Source organism: Myotis myotis, unplaced genomic scaffold, assembly GCF_014108235.1.
Source record: "Myotis myotis isolate mMyoMyo1 unplaced genomic scaffold, mMyoMyo1.p scaffold_m19_p_14, whole genome shotgun sequence".
Lineage (NCBI taxonomy): Eukaryota > Metazoa > Chordata > Mammalia > Chiroptera > Vespertilionidae > Myotis > Myotis myotis.
The window spans coordinates 296,468-310,674 of record NW_023416318.1 but is presented as its reverse complement, the minus strand read 5'-3'; the positions used below and the strand labels follow the sequence as shown (position 1 = coordinate 310,674).

General features: G+C 40.2%; 1 pseudogene; it reads left to right on the top strand.

The window, feature by feature from the left end:
* The first annotated feature begins 3,118 nt into the window (after nt 1-3,118).
* On the top strand, nt 3,119-13,907 carry LOC118669380 (annotated as a pseudogene).
* The last annotated feature ends 300 nt before the right edge of the window (nt 13,908-14,207 follow it).

Sequence of the window (14,207 nt, the reverse complement as noted above, 5' to 3'; positions counted from 1 at the left end):
TAGCAGTATATGCTCCTGGTGGTAATGGCTGTGAATCATTGGTGTGTAAGTTATTTAATGACCACTCATCCCTTTGCAATGTGCCCTAGATGTTCCCCTCATCAAAATATGGAGTCTGTTGCCTCTCTTCCTGAATCTCAGCTGGCCTTATGACTGGCTTTGACCAAGGGATTACAGTATCTGCTCTTGCCCTCTTGCAATGTACCACAAATATGTGAGGAAACTTGACCTAGACTGCTTCCTGTGAGAGACTATGTTCAGAGATAGAGGCCCACCCTTCAGCCAGCACCAAACTCCAGACATCTACAGATGAGTCTGAATGAGTGAGCAGGGGCCAGATTCTGAAGGACTTTGTGAGACATGCTAAGGAAGTTGGACTCTGTGGCATGGACAGAGGGAAGTCACTGAGGCGTCCGAAGCAAGGGAGGGAACTTATCAAACTTACATTTAATTTTATTATTTTTTAAAAAATATATTTTATTGATTTTTTTACAGAGAGGAAGGGAGAGAGATAGAGAGTTAGAAACATTGATGAGAGAGAAACATTGATCAGCTGCCTCCTGCACATCTCCTACTGGGGATGTGCCTGCAACCAAGGTACATGCCCTTGACCAGAATCGAACCTGGGACCCTTCAGTCTGCAGGCCAACGCTCTATCCACTGAGCCAAACCGGTTTCGGCCAAACTTACATTTTAGAAAAATAAATCTCACAGTAGGGAGAAGAACAAATGGTTTGAGGAAAAACCTGGAGTTAGAAGATCTGTAGGCAGAAACACTATGGCAATAGCACAGGTGAGAGATGAGCTGGGACTGAACTAATATAGCAGCAACAGAACTGTTGAGATGTGGGGCATGAGGAAGTGGGAAGACTTACCGAAGGGTAACTAGGGTGGCGACAGATGTACCGACTAAGATAGGGAATGGGGATGGGGAGCAGGAGGAGACAGCACCATGGGAAAGAGAATGAGTTCATTTTGGGTGTGTTGGATTTGAGATACTATGGCATGTCCACATGGAGAGGACTATTTGTCAATTGGGTATGATGATGGAGGGTTCTGGAAGAAGTCCTGCTAGAAATAGAGATTTGGGAGTTCATCAGGACAAAGGTAGAAGATCCTAGAAGGTAAATAAAGTTAGTTAGAATAACACGTGAGGTGGAAGGGGTGGGCATTGAGAAGGGACGCCAAAGAAGAAGCCTGAAGAAGAGAGGCCCAAAACAACTGTGAAAAATGCAGGTCTTAGAAGTCAGGTTGAACATTTCCAAAAGAGAGAACCTACAGAGAGGTAGGTGAGGTAAGAGCCGCAAGGTAACCTCTGGATTTGGGAATTAGATAGTTGGTGAGCTTTCCAAAGCAGTTTTAAATGAGTGATAGGAGTGAGAGCCAGACTGCAGAGAGATGAAGAAACAGATGGAGGGAATTAGATTTCCCTTTCAAAAAATTTAGCTGCAGATAAAAAGAAAGATGATGGTATCAAGATTAAAATCAGTTTTTGTTGGTTTGTTTCTTAAAATAACAAATATTTGAGCTTGTTTACAGGCTATGGAGAGCAAGGGACTGGACAAGCATTGGAGTGAAGCAATAGTTGATGGAATGGGACCCTGGAGTTGGGAGTAGGAGATGGTGTAGTGATAGAGGGATTGGGTAGGAAGTGAGCCATTTTGTCCTTTGAGACTGGAAGGCTAAAACCCCAATAGAAAATGAAAATCACCCTAGCCGGTTTGGCTCAGTGGATAGAGCATCGGCCTGCGAACTGAAAGGTCCCAGGTTCGATTCTGGTCAAGGGCACATGCCTGAGTTGTGGGCTCGATCCTCAGTGGGGGACCTGCAGGAGATAGCCGATCCATGATTCTCTCTCACCATGGATGTTTCTATCTCTCTCTCCCTCTTCCTTCCTCTCTGAAATCAATAAAAGTAAATTTTTAAAAAAGAAAAGAAAATGATAATCATTCATTTTAGAGGACACCACCCTGCTTTCTGGTGTGGTTTGCCCCAGAAGTTTTCAGCAACCTGGTGTAGATAGAATGTTGGATTTGCTTACTGTTGATCACGGAGACAGTTTCTAGTTTTTCAATATTTTAAATAATGGCAAAAGCCATTTTTTATTAGTTCTTTTTTTCTTAAAAAAGTATAACATTACTAATACATTCAAATGCCTGACATACTTTCTCTCCCTTTCTCCTTTGAGGTAACCACTGTCCTGAACTGGCAATATGTCATTCCCATACAGCTAACGTTGGATTGCACTAAGTATTTATTATCCATAATTTATATAAACATTTTTTTGTATGTTGAAAGACTTTTTTTTCAAATTATAAAAGAAAGTTTATTTAGAAAGGTAGTGAGGTAGTAGAAATGAGCCAGCTGGGCTGCATAGTCTCAGGAAACAAGTTACAGAGGCAGAAGAAGGGCCCTCGGAGCTTTTGAGAGGGAAGGGAGAGGTAATGCTTCTGAGGGGAAGGAGAGGAGAAAGGAAAAGGTGCAGGCCTGCTCCCAGAGGGAGACCGCCTAAATAATTTTAACAAATTAGTATGTTACTGTACTTTTCATTCTGAAATTTGCTGCTGCTTTTTATTTTTTTAATCCTCTTCTGAGGATATGTTTTTATTGATTTTCAGAGAGAGAGAGAAACATCGATGTGAGAGAGAAATGTTTACTGTTTGCCTCTCATAGGCACCCTGCCCAGGGATGGAACCTACAACCTGGGCATGTGCCCTAACTGGAATGATACCAAAGACATTTTGGTGCATGGGACGATGCTCAACCAACTGAGCCACACCGGCCAGGGCCAGATTGTTGGAGTTTAAATTTCAGCTAGTTAACTTAAAGTCTATGTAATCTTGATGAAATTACCTAAACTCTTTTTACTTTCTTTAGTTCTCCTCCCTTTCTCCCTTTCCCTCCCTCCCTCTCTTCCTCCCTTCCTTCCTTCCTTCCTTCCTTCCTTCCTTCCTTCCTTCCTTCCTTCCTTCCTCTCTTTCTTCATTTCTTCCCTTTCTTTTTGCTTCAGTTTCTTCATCTATAAAGTGGGGTGATTAGTAGTACCTACCTGTTGGATTTTGTGGGAATAATATGCATTAATACATGTAAAGTGCTCAGAGCTAGAGTTCCAGTCAAGATGGCAGAGCAGGTAAACACTGCACTCACCTCCTCCAGCGACTGTTAAATTAGACAACCAATCAGTCTGAGGGAATCCCTCCCATTTGTGGCAATAGCAATCGAGGCTCAACTACAACAGAAGGGCAGACACAATCCACATAAGGGAAACCCCAGAGCACTCAGCTCAGTTTATCAGGGAGACTAGGCCTCACAGGACACCTACTATAAAAGGCCACTCTACCAAGACTGGGAGTTATAGCAGCTCCACTTAATACATAGAAACAAAGATGGGGAAGCAGCCCAATGAGAAGACAAAGAAACAAGTCCCAAATGAAAGAACAGAACAACACTCCAGAAAAAACCTAAATGAAATGGAGGGAAGCAATCTACCAGATACAGAGTTCAAAATATGGGTTATAATATGCTCAATGAACTTATGGGAAGAGTCGATAAGTTCAGTGAAAATTTAAACAAAAAGATAGGAAACATAAAAATGGAATTTGTGTTACAGGTTTGTTCCCCTATTTGTATTAAAGCCCAAACAAATGCAAACCAAAGTAAAAGTTTATTTAAGGAAATTGTGCCATTCCTGGAGTCACAGGTGAACTAGTGGTCTAATTGCTGGTTCCCCCAATTCCTGGCCTGCATGGCACAGATTATATATGGGGGGTGGGATTATTCATGGCGATTAAGGGAGCAGGGGTCATAGGCTCTTCTGATTCATTGGAGCCAGGGTAGGGAATAGTTCAGTGATGGCGAACCTATGACACGCATGTCAGAGGTGACAAGCGAACTCATTTTTTTGGTTGATTTTTCTTTGTTAAATGGCATTTAAATATATAAAATAAATATAAAAAATATAAGTCTTTGTTTTGCTGTGGTTGCAAATATAAAAAAATTTCTATATGTGACATGGCACCAGAGTTAAGTTAGAGTTTTTCAAAATGCTGACACGCCGAGCTCAAAAGGTTTGCCATCACTGGGGTAGTTGATCATTATATCAGGTCTCGTGGTCAGCTATGGCGCCAGTCTGTCTGGGTACATGAGGGTGTGGTGGGTAGCATCATTCCACTCTCCTGGGCCTGGGGCTGAAACACAACTGAGATCAAGATGTTATCTTCAGTTTGACTAAAACTCGGTTCCCTTGATCAACAGACTTGAGGCTTAAATCAGTCTGACACTGGCCAGAACCTGATGTTCTAAGGCAGTGGTTCTCAACCTTCCTAATGCCACGACCCTTTAACACAGTTCCTCATGTTGTGGTGACCCCCAACCATGAAATTATTTTCGTTGCTACTTCATAACTGTAATTTTGCGACTGTTATGAATCGTAATATAAATATCTGATATGCAGGATGGTCTTAGGTGACCCCTGGGAAAGGGTCGTTCGACCCCCAAAGAGGTCGCGACCCAAAGGTTGAGAACCACTGTTCTAAGGGCTCTAAGGTAGAAGGGAAAAAAAGAAACGAGGAAAGAGAGTCATGGTGCCACTAGACTGAGTCAAGAAGACAGAAAGGAGGATGGGTCATGTTAAAGAAATAGAGTTTCTGTGTAAATTAGAAAACACTAAAAAAGAACCAGCCAGAAATGAAGAAGACAGTAATTGAAATGAAGAATGCATTAGAGGGAATCAACAGTAGATTAGATGAATTAGAGGATCTAATTAGCGATTTGGAATACAAGTAGCAGAAAACACCTAATCAGAACAGCAAAAAGAATAAAGAATTCAGTCAGGAGACATACAAGAAGCAACCCATGAATGCATAAATCTTTCTCTCTGTCTCTTCTTCAAATCAATAAAAAAAAAAAAGAAGAATAAAGAATTCAAAATAATGAAGATAGGGGCTTCTGGGACAACATGGAGCATAACAACATTCTTATCATAGGGGAACCAAAGGAGAAGAAATTGAAAACCTATTTGAAGAAATAATGACTGAAAACTTCCCTAACCTGGTAAAGGAAACAGACAAACCCAGGAAGCTCATAGAGTTCCAAACAAGATGTAAAGTATAGCATAGGGAATATGGTCAATAATATTGCAAAAACTCTGTATGGTATTAGACTTATTGGGGTGATCACTTTGTGAGTTACAGAAATATCTAATCACTGTGTTGTACACCTGAAACTAATATGATATTGTATGCCAATTGTAATTGAAAAATTAAAAGAATTTTTAAATAGAAACCAATAAGGCAAGAAATCCATATGAAGCATAGAATACTACAGACATACACATATATGAACACTCATATGTACACACACGTATTATTATAGTAAAATGCTGTAAAGATATATCAGCTTTAGGTGACTGTTCATGTTTAAGTGTATTTTTGTGTTATTTAGAAATCTAAGTTGACAAAAGATCATGCAGAAACCCACCATTTAATTCAGCAAAGACACATTCTTCTGCTCCTGCACCCTTCAATCTCAAGAATTTGCAGTACTATTTACCACCACTTGGTAGCACTGTACAGCATATGTAGGACTAACTCAAACTTCATCTTAATCTCCGAAGGTCTAAAATTGCAAAACAAATATCGTAAGGTGACAGCTTTGTGGTGGACACTCACTCAAGAAAAGGTTATAAGATAAGTAAAACTAGAGTATTTGGTTAAGAAACACATTAAATACTGGAAGTTTTATCTACAAGAGAAATCCACAAAAGGGAGAGATCCAGGAGGGCTGCGAGGGAAAATGAGGTAAGCTGGCCTGTGAGGCGTAGGGTTAGACTTCAGGAGATTGAGAGAAGGACATTAGATTCGCAGAGGGAAGGGACAGAAGCAAGAACAGTGTGAGCAGAGAAAATGAGACTGATTGAGATCAGAACCGAAGGTTCATGCTGGGAAGTAGTTCTGAGGCCAAGTGGGTGAGCAGTGAGCAGGACAAGGGAGGTTATTGGAGTTAATAAGGGGACAGTGCGTGGAGATCCCTAGAAGTGCTATTTCAGGAGACAGGTGGTCAATTGACAGACCCATTCATTATTTATAATATCCTGTTTGATTTTTGTGTGAAAAATATTCTTCATAGTTTTTCATGAAAAATAATGCTAATATCCTAAATATCCCTATTTTTATGCTTTTTTGGGGGGAGGGGATGGGGTAAATCAGAACAAGGTAAAGATCTTTAGCCCTGATAGATAAGGTAGCTTGAATACATGTATTTATTTATTTATTTATTTTTATTTCAAGAATTTAAACCTAAAAACTTAAGTTTGTTTTTAAAATCCCAATGTTTTAAAGGAGAGAAAAAATATTTTCTGGCTGACTGGTTTGGGAACAAGAACAATAGATTTTAATTATTGTGCCATTAAAACATACACTTTGAAAATAGCATGCTATTAAACAATGATTGGGTTACCAAAGAGATCGAAGAAGAAGTAAAAAAAATCATGGCAACAAATGACAATGAAAATTCCACAATCTAAAGTCTATAGGACATAGTAAAAGCAGTCTTGAGAGGGAAGTTCATAGCTCTACATGCCTACCTCAAAAAAACAAGAAAAAATGGTAATAAATGATCTAACCCTACACCTCAAGGAGTTAGAAAGAGAGCCACATGAAAAGCCCAGTGTAAGCAGAAAGGAAGGAAATAATAAAGATCAGAGTGGAAATAAATGACATAGAGACCAAAAAAAAAAAAAACCCCCAAAACAAAAGATCAACAAAACCAAGAGCTGATTCTTTGAAAGGATAAACAAGATTGATGAAAAAATACTATGAACAACTCTATTCCAACAAAATGGACAACCTAGACAAAATGGACATATTCTTAGAAAAATACAAGCTCCCAAAGCTCAGGAAGAATAAAAAAACCTGAGTAGGCCGATAACTACTGAAGAAATTGAAGCAGTGGTCAAAAATCTTCCAGCAAACAAAAGCCCTGGTCTGGATGGTTTTACAGGGGAGTTCTATCAAGTATTCAAAGAAGAACTAAAAACTGTCCTCCTCAGACTATTCCAAAAATTTCAAGAGGAAGCAACACTTCCAATCTCTTTTTATGAAGCCAGCATTACCCTAATTCCAAAATCAGATAAAGGCACCACAAAAAAAGAGAACTACAGGCCAATATCCTTGATGAACATAGATGCTAAAATCCTCAACAAAATTCTAGCAAATCAGATTCAGCATTACATTAGAAAGATCATACACCATGACCAAGTGGGATTTATTCTGGGGATGCAAGGATGGTACAATATCCGCAAATCAATAAATGTGATACATCACATAAACAAATTGAGAGACAATAATCACATAATCATATCAATTGATGCAGAAAAAGCATTTGACAAAATCCAACATCCTTTCTTGATAAAAACTCTCAGCAAAGTGGGAACAGAGGGATCATACCTCAACATAATAAAAGCCTTATATGACAAACCTACAGCCAACATCATACTCAATGGGCAAAAACTAAACTCATTTCTCCTGAGAACGGGAACAAGACAGGGTGCCCACTTTCACCACTCCTGTTCGATATAGTACTGGAAGTGCTAGCCATAGCAATCAAACAACAAGAAGAAATAAAAGGCATACAAATTAGAAAAGAAGAAATAAAACTGTCATTATTCACAGACGACCTGATATCATACATAGAAAACCCCAAAAACTCTATCAAAAACTATTACACTTGCCGAAACCGGTTTGGCTCAGTGGATAGAGCGTCGGCCTGTGGACTGAAAGGTCCCAGGTTCGATTCCGGTCAAGGGCATGTACCTGGTTTGCGGGCACATCCCCAGTACGAGATGTGCAGGAGGCGGCTGATTGATGTTTCTCTCTCATCGATGTTTCTAACTCTCTATCTCTCTCCCTTCCTCTCTGTAAAAAAATCAATAAAATATATTTTAAAAAAAAAAAAAAAGAAAAAAAAAAAAAAAAGAAAAAAAAAAAAAAAAAAAACTATTACACTTAATAAATGAATTTGGCAATGTAGCAGGATACAAGAATAACACCCAGAAATCTGTGGCTTTTTTATACACCAATAATGAATTCACAGAAAGAGAAACAAACAAACAAAAAAATCCCATTTACCATTGCACCAAAAAACTTAAGATACCTAGGAATAAACTTGACTAAGGAGGTAAAAGACCTGTACTGGGAGAACTACAGGACATTGAAAACAGAGATAGAGGAAGACATAGACAAATGGAAGAACATACCATGTTCATGGATTGGCAGAATCAACATCATTAAAATGTCCTTACTACCCAAAGCAATCTATAGATTCAATGCACTCCCCATTAAGATACCAAGGGCATATTTCACAGATCTAGAATAAATGCTCCAAAAATTCACATGGAATAAAATAAGACGCCAAATAAGCTCCCGCCACTGCTGCTAGGCTAAGGAGCAGCAAGCCTGGCTTCTAGCTGAGCGGTGCTCCCCCTGTGGGAGCGCACTGACCACCAGGGGGAAACTTCTGTGTTGAGCATCTGCCCCCTGGTGGTCAGTGCGCATCATAGCAACCAGTTGTTCTGTTGTTCAGTTGATTTGCATATTAGGGTTTTAGTATATAGGATTTTTAAATTTTTGGTAAAATATACATAACATAAAATTTACCATTTTAACCTTTTTAAAAAAATATTTTTTTATTGACTTCAGAGAGGAAGGAAGAGAGAGAGAGAAAGCTGGAAACATCAATGATGAGAGAGAATCATTGATTGGCTGCCTCCTGCATGCCCCATACTGGGATCAAGCTGCAACCCAGGCATGTGCCCTGATTGGGAATTGGACTGTGACCTCCTGGTTCATAGGTTGATGCTCAACCACTGAGCCATGCTGGCTGGGCTTTAACCATTTTAAGTGTACAAATCAGTGGGATTAAATACATTAACAATGTTGTGCAACCATCTCCACTCTATCCATTTCCAGAACTTTTTCATTGTCCCAAACATAAAACCTGTACTTCTTGAACAGTAACTCACCATTTCCCCCTTATCCATAGTATTTCCAAATTTTACCCCTGTATAGTTTTTTGTAGTGGTTGCTCTAGGTATTACATTATGTATACTTGTCACAATCAACTCCTGCCACCATTTTACTAGTTCAAGTTAAGTATAGAAATCTTACCTTCATTTACATCTTTGTTCTCTCTGTTTATAATCTATACTAATAGAAGGGTAATATGCTAATTAGACTGGATTGACTGGACATCTTCCAGATGTCTGGCTTCCTTCCGGACAAAGCCACGGTGGCCTGGCCAAGGTAGAGGCAGTTAGGGGAAATCAGGCCGGCAGGGGAGCAAGCAGTTAGGGGCGATCAGGCTGGTGGAGGAGCAAGCAGTTAGGGGCGAGATCAGACTGGCTTGGGGGAGTAAGCCGTTAGGGGCACGATCAGGCAGGCAGAGTGGTTAGAAGCCAGAGGTCCCAGATTGTGAGAGGGTGCAGGCCAGGCTGAGGGATCCCCCCCTCCCTCCCCACATGACGAATTTCATGCACTGGGCCTCTAGTATAATATAAAAGGGGCTCTATGGAAAGTAACCTCACAGGGTGATTTGATCATAAATTCCTAATTGAGCAGGTCATGGTAGGTAGTCATGCCCCAGGTATACTAGTATAACTTCTTTAGTAAAAGGCTTATCTTTGCCTTAAGCAAGCCCTGTCCATTGTTTCTGCACATCTAGGTTAACACACCTTTGAAATGCTTCTTCTCAGAGCCCTCTTACTAAAGCCTGACCACCTTCAAGAGAGAACATAATATTAACCTTTCTGAAATCAGATCCCTGCCTTGCTTTCTCCCACTTTCCTGTAATCTTCCTTATACTCCCTCCTTAATTTCAAATGCACAAAAGAAGCTGACAACTGTCATATTCTTGGTAGCACTTATCTCAATCTGTTGAGATCTTGCTTCCACGTGTACCCTCTGTTTGATTCAAATAAAGTTTTATAAAAATTCTCTACAGGTATGGACATTCTTATGTCAACATACTTACTCTACATACAACATTGTTATAGTTCTTGCTTTCACTGTTAATTTAGAAATTTAGAAAATTCAAGAGGAGAAGGAAACTGTATTATATACACTAATATTTTTGGTTATTATGTTATTTCTTTCTTCTTGATGTTACAAGTTTCTTTCTTTTATTATTTTCTTTCTGTTAGAAAACATTGTTTCTGGTAGGTCTGCCTCTGAGAAATTCTCTTAGTTTTCCTTCAGCTGGGGATATCTTGACTTCATTTTCATTATTAAAGAACTAGTAGCCTGGTGCACAAAATTCATGCACATTAAAAGGGAATTAATTAGTGGAGATATTTTAATATTGTTATTTGCCTTTTCTCTATAATAGAAGTGTGAGAGAGGAAAGGAAATTAGTAAAATGTATATGAAAATAATATATAAATTTATTAATAATTAAACAGTAACAAAAGGATATAACAACAGAGGCATGATTTAAAAATGACAAAAACATGATATGAAAACAACAAAAACATGATATAAAAACAACAGTGATGCAAACAATGACTGATAAAGTGATTAAACTTATTCTAATATCTCCCTGTACAGCACATTAAGAGTGAAAACAATTTCAGAGTGCTTGACTAATTTCCATTGTGCTGAAGTATTTAGAACTTTAACTGTAACGTCACATGCTCTTCAAACTCAAGAGAAAGCAACATATAACTGACCATGTGCAAAAACGAGTTCAGGTAGGAATATGCCTACTCTGTCTAGACTTTGTCCTTGTGATTTGTTAATAGTCATCACAAATGCTGGCATCACAGGAAACCATCATCGAATCAATTTAAATGGGAGGCCAGTGTCAGGTGGGAACAAATCAATTCTTGGAATCAGAACAACCTCTCCCTCTGCATATCCTGTTTATACTTCAGCTTTGATAATGTTAGGTAGTAATCTTTTGATAATAAAGCTGGTACCATTACAAAGACCCCATTTACTATTGAGATTTCTCAATAGCATGATGATTGCACCCACTTTCAATTTTAACTTATGACACGGCATTCCCGAAGGAGTAATACTATTAAGAAATTCAATGGGAAAATGTTCCTTTTCAGCATCATCTGTGGAATCAATGGAATCATCACTCAAATATGTGTGAAAATCTCCATCGAGTATATCCAAAATTTCTTCATTTAATTTTTGAACATGCTCATTTTTTGGACAAAGAATTGCATGTTTAGATATATTTTTCATATTATCTATAGATATAGTATTTCCAAAGGTAGCTTCAATAATAGATCCATTACAAATCATTTCACAGGAGATTTCAATAATATCCATTCCTAAATGAAAACTGCTATCAAGTTTGCCATCTCCAAGTTTTACTAACCATCCACTATAAGCAGAATCCTCTGATCTCATATTTGTTGTAAGAGACAACTTTCTGAAACATCCCCAAACATTGCAGTACTTTAAACTCGTTTGTACTGTGGCCGATCACATAGCATGCGGTACAATACTGAGACATTGTCGAAAATCCCCTCCAAGAAGGAGAACTTTCCCACCAAATACAACATTCAAATTCCTCTTAGTAATCTGTCTATGGTGTTTATAGCATGACTGGATGCCATGGTGCCTTCATCAATAATGAGAAGTTGGGCCTTTTTAATAGTTTTAGCAACTTCACTCTTTACATTGAGTTTAGAAATTGAAGCTTCATTTAATGCAGCGGTTCTCAACCTGTGGGTCGCGACCCCTTTGGGGGTTGAGGGACCCTTTCATAGGGGTCGCCTAAGACCATCCTGCATATCAGATATTTACATTACGATTCATAACAGTAGTAACATTACAGTTATGAAGTAGCAACGAAAATAATTTTATGGTTGGGGGGTCACAACATGAAGAACTGTATTTAAAGGGCCAGAAGGTTGAGAACCACTGATTTAATGGAATCAGTAATTTATATTGGGAATGAAAGGTGCTTCCACCGAGAAGTAAATTTGCAGCAATTCCTGTAGACACTGTGGATAAAACAATACTACCATGACCTCTAATATAATGTATCAAAACTTTATACAGATATGCAGGTGAATAGGATTCCTAGCTGGCAGGCCCCTGACAGCAAGCTGGCCACCTGTGGATTCTGTGAGGAATGGGGCTCCCTTCTCCCTCCTGTAAGGGTCTGAGGTGCAGGTGAATGGGGTTCCTGGCTGGCAGGCCACTGACAGCAACCTATCCAACAGCAGATTGTGTGAGGAATGGGGCTGCCTCCTCCCTACTGTCAGGGTCTGGTTTGAAGGTCGGACTCAGTACTTCCATGCCTCGCTCTGGCGGGTTCCTGCCTGAAGTCTTGCCCTGAGGGCGGGTTCCTGCCTGAAACCTCCCCCTCTGGGAAACAGCTGGGGGAGGGCGCAGCCGTTTCCAAGACGACCCCTGCAGGACTGACTTCTTTCCGGTTGGTTGCGCTTCTGGAGGTGATGTTACACCCAGGGTTTTTATATAAGTAGCTATTTTCCCTTTTCCTATGGAAGCCACCAGCTTGAGAGAAGTGTGGCCACAGATATCAGTGTGCTCTGAAAAGAGGGAGTCATCTGGCAAAAATGTCACTTTCACACCAACTTGTGCAAAAACAATAGACAGCCCTATGCTGGACGTGAATAGGCAGGTCATCAAACCAATGTTGAGTCTTGGGGTACTGGCAGAACTGTGGCTCGAATTCCTAGAGTTTGAGGTGGGGGAAATCATTGTTCTGGCCAGAATGCTTTTGGACATATGCGTGTGGGGGCTGCACATTTGCACCAAAACCTGGCGCCATTGGCAATGCAGAGTGAACACAATACAGCAGCGATATGCCATCTGCTCTGCCCTGGCTGCCTCGGCCTTACCAGCGCTGGTCATGTCTAAAGGTCATCATATTGAGGAAGTTCCTGAGCTTCTCTTGGTACTTGAAGATAAAGCTGAAGGCTATGAGAAGACCAAGAGGCTGTTTTGTTTCTTAAGAAACTTAAGGCCTGGAATGGTATCAAAAAGGTCTATGCCTCTCAGCGAATGAGGGCTGGCAAAGCAAAATGAGAAGCCATCCGGCGCAGAGACCTTGCATTATCTGTAACACGGGGACAACGGTATCATCAAAAACCGAGAAACATCCCTGAGGGAGCATTTGAGATTTTGCTCCCATGCGTTTGGCTAAAATTGACTCTTTTTAATTTTTAAATAAAAAAATGTTTTCAAATAAACATATGAAAATTATCAACAGGTTTTTATGTTTCTTATATTGATGAGGTTTTTATAGAAAACAGGAAGCCAAGAAAGGAGAAAATAATGCTGAGATTTGGTGATGGAATTAGTCTGCTTAATGTAAGCAAAGTGAACATTTTGAACCTTCCTCCCAGGAGCATGTGAGCCGTTTCTGTGTTTGGACTGAAAGGGCTTTTCCGCGAGTTAGGCGGTCTGTATGGCACCTGGTGGAAAGCAGCCTCCCTCAAGAGTAACTACAGCCTTCCCATGCACAGGGTGCTCAGTACAGACCTGAGCAGAATCTTGAAAACCCTAGAGACCCAAAGAGCCCTCTGAGCACCGCGCAAGAAGATTCACCGCAGAGTCCTGAAGAAAAATCCACTGAAAAACCTGGGAGTCATGTTGAAGCTGAACCCATAGGCAAAGACCATGAGCCAAACATCGTTCTCCAGGGGCCAAGAACCACAAGCTCCAGATGGATAAAGCAGCAGTTCTAGACGCCAAATCAGAAGAGAAGGGGGTTCCAGGCAAGAAGCCTGTGGTAGGGAAGAAAGGAAAGAAGGCTGTTGGTGTTAGGAAGCAAAAGAAACCTTTGGTGGGGAAAAAAGGCTACAGCTACCAAGAAACCAGCCCACAGAAGAGAAACCCACCACAGAAGAAAAGAAGCCTGTAACATAAAGTTAAATTTGGTCAAATCACTTCAGACAGCTCCAGCCGACTTGGCTCAGTGGATAGAGTGTCAACCTGGGGACTGAAGGGTCCCAGGTTCGATTCCGGTCAAGGGCACGTGCCTGGGTTGCAGGCTCCATCCCCCGTGTGTGTGTGTGTGTGTGTGTGTGTGTGTGTGTGTGTGTGTGTGTGTGTGTGTCTGTGCGCGTGCAGGAGGCAGCCAATCAATGATTCTCATCATTGATGTTTCTATCTCCCTCTCCCTTCCTCTCTGAAATCAATAAAAATATATATTAAAAAAAAATCACT